Genomic DNA, 2,790 nt, shown 5'->3' with positions numbered 1-2,790 from the left:
CCGTGAGCAGGAAAAGTATGTCAGGAGTGTAAATATGCAAGCAGTGATTACATTCTACAGCAAATGAGAAGAATTTATATATATAACTAGATAATACCTCCAAGGCAAAACAGTTGCGGAAAGCGCATCCAACAGATATCATGGCACGGAAGGCAAGAGAGATTCTCTGAATATTTGCCCATCTGCAGAGCAAGCGCCATCCATACGTACAGCGAGGAAGAATACTATTCGATAAAGCATCCAGACGATACGCATCTCCAACCTGGAGAAGATTCTCCAATGCCCATACCTGTATTGCGGATTTGAATCTCGTTAAACACTCGTTTTCATCTTGCAGGAAGTCTCGTGAACCACCGCCTACATAGTCAAGAGAGGTTTTCGTGGCTACGAGAAGAAATAGGGGTGCGAAAGTAAAGTATGGAGAATTGAAGGTTGGAGATCAATGTGAAGATATTGATCTTATTTATTGGTTGTTTGATTGGAAAGAGTCCAGTTAAGGTTCCAGTGTGTCTACATCATGTCAGCCCAGCATCAATGAAAGTATAGATGTATCTTGATTTGGTCTTCTCATATGGCTTCAAACCCCTTTCTTGTGAGATCCATTGCTGGCTCATCGGGTTCGTCTTCTCCGCTCCCGATCCTGGGCCCATATCTCTTCGTACTGGCCTGTTTCCCCCCCCCCCCCCCTCAGAAACAAGATTAGGTCTTGAGAGCACAGTTCACATTACTTCCCACTACTGTGAGAAACAAATGAAGTCGGTACACTCATGACGGAGCCCACATTACAATGGGATCCCATCAACTGACACTCGGTCATTTGGGACTATGGTAATTGTTAGAGCTTTTTAGTGGAAATTTCTGATGCTAATAGTTTCGGTCACAAGTTCTTCATCTTTATGCCGAATGTTCCTTCGTGGGCACAACGATAGGAGCGTGAGATTCCTGCAAAATACCATATCTATTTTTGGCCATTATTCACAAACGTATTTTGATCTCACCGATATGGAGACTTTGGGAATCTGGTGAGAAATTGAAATCGTTCCATCTGGATAAGGAGTTTGTCTTGAAAATTATGAAACTTGGCCCACGGAATATCCCAACTGCCAAAAGTCTCCCAGAGATGACTGGTTAAAGTATTTCCCTCCACAAGTTGATGTACGGTACATACTATATAAAAACAGGATACTTGTTTGTTAACCCCTAGCAATTTCATCAACAAGTAGAGCGTTATACTTAGACGTACATGACACACACTTTGACGGTACCAGGGACTAATTGCGTTTTCGACTTTTCGATAATTGGGGTTGCTCTCTCCCAATGCCTTCAGCAGCAGAATCTGAGAGTTTCCCAGAAGTTTGGCTCGGTAACCCCGGAGAGCAGGTACTGCACTGTGTTTTCAGTGAGCTTGCGGAAAGTCTTCCACATACCTTGTACCATACGTAGTCCAAGCACTCCTAACTGCACCACGATATAAATAACACGTTCATCCAGATCCAGGATGATTGCTGATTTTAGAACTATATCTGCTCAATAACCCCACTGACACATCAACTCATTCCGCAATCAATCAATTGCAGCCTCTTAACTGGAGTTACAACCTCTTGGACCGGATGACGAGGTTGTTCTTTTTCTGTTGGAAATGTCCTGCAAGTGGTTGGACGTCCCATAAATATGACGAAGAATTTTTTGATGGCCCAGAACTCCAAACACCCCCTTTGGTAAAGTGAATTATTGCTACGAAGCATGCCTCGCAACATTTTGGCCTTTCATCAACAGTCTCGCGCTCGCTCACATCTGCTCGTCAAGCAATGTTCCCAGAATGAAGGAGACAAGAGTAAAAGAGTGCTCCAGTCCACCTTTATGATATGAGCGATGAATATTTGCCGCGTGGGCCGAATATGCTTATGGACGATATCGGAACTTCACGGAGATGACGCTGGGATACAGGTTTCCAGTTGCTGGTCCATTCTAGATATACAGGAGTCTCTGAAGCTAGCTTTTCTTGTGCACTTGCACATCGCTGACATGCTCTCAGAAAATTCACTGCGCGTATGAAAGTTACAAACTTTTTTTCTCCGTGGACATGGTTACGCATTTCTTCCGGAGTGATGCGTGCCTGTTGTCTGGCGTTTTATGGAAGATGAAAGACCGGTCCATTATAATTCTATTGAAGATTCAATTTTCAAAACCTGTTTCGACCAGACACAGACAGGCTTCAAATCGCGGAGAGCATCCGTTAGTCTTCAGCTCGCCAAATCCAAAACCATGGCTATCGGTAACCTAGAGATATTGTAAGTTACTGCAAGAAGCGAAAAAAAAAAAAAAAAAAAAAAAAAAAAAAAAAGATATTTACCAACAGGGACTCTCACGACTCGCAATACGATTAGGGTTGGCTAAAGAATCAGGGTCCGAGAAAGAAACACGTATATATATATATATATATATCTAAAACCCTCTAGGGGGATAAAAGATGGGTGATGTTCCAGTTATTCCCGGCCGGGAACTGAAGCACCTGACACTGGCAAAACAGCATCCATGGATGGGACATTCAAGGGTTAAATAAACCAGAATAACGGGTCATTAACTATGGGACAAGAGACAGGATCTTTCATATGCCATTATTATTTTCTTCATCGCCTTAGGGAGTCCGCGAAAATAAACTGATATGCCATGATTCGCGGCAATCTCCCATTTTACTCACCATAACGGTGTCAGGGAGCCCCGAGGCGACCACTTTTTCAAGCTCTGCGCTATTCTAGAAGCGCAAGAGAATTTGATTTTCGAGAGGGT

The sequence above is a fragment of the Histoplasma capsulatum genome, genomic scaffold (assembly GCF_000149585.1).
Source record: "Histoplasma capsulatum NAm1 scaffold_8 genomic scaffold, whole genome shotgun sequence".
NCBI lineage: Eukaryota > Fungi > Ascomycota > Eurotiomycetes > Onygenales > Ajellomycetaceae > Histoplasma > Histoplasma mississippiense.
The sequence above is the reverse complement of the archived record's forward strand: the minus strand, read 5'-3'. Positions refer to the sequence as shown.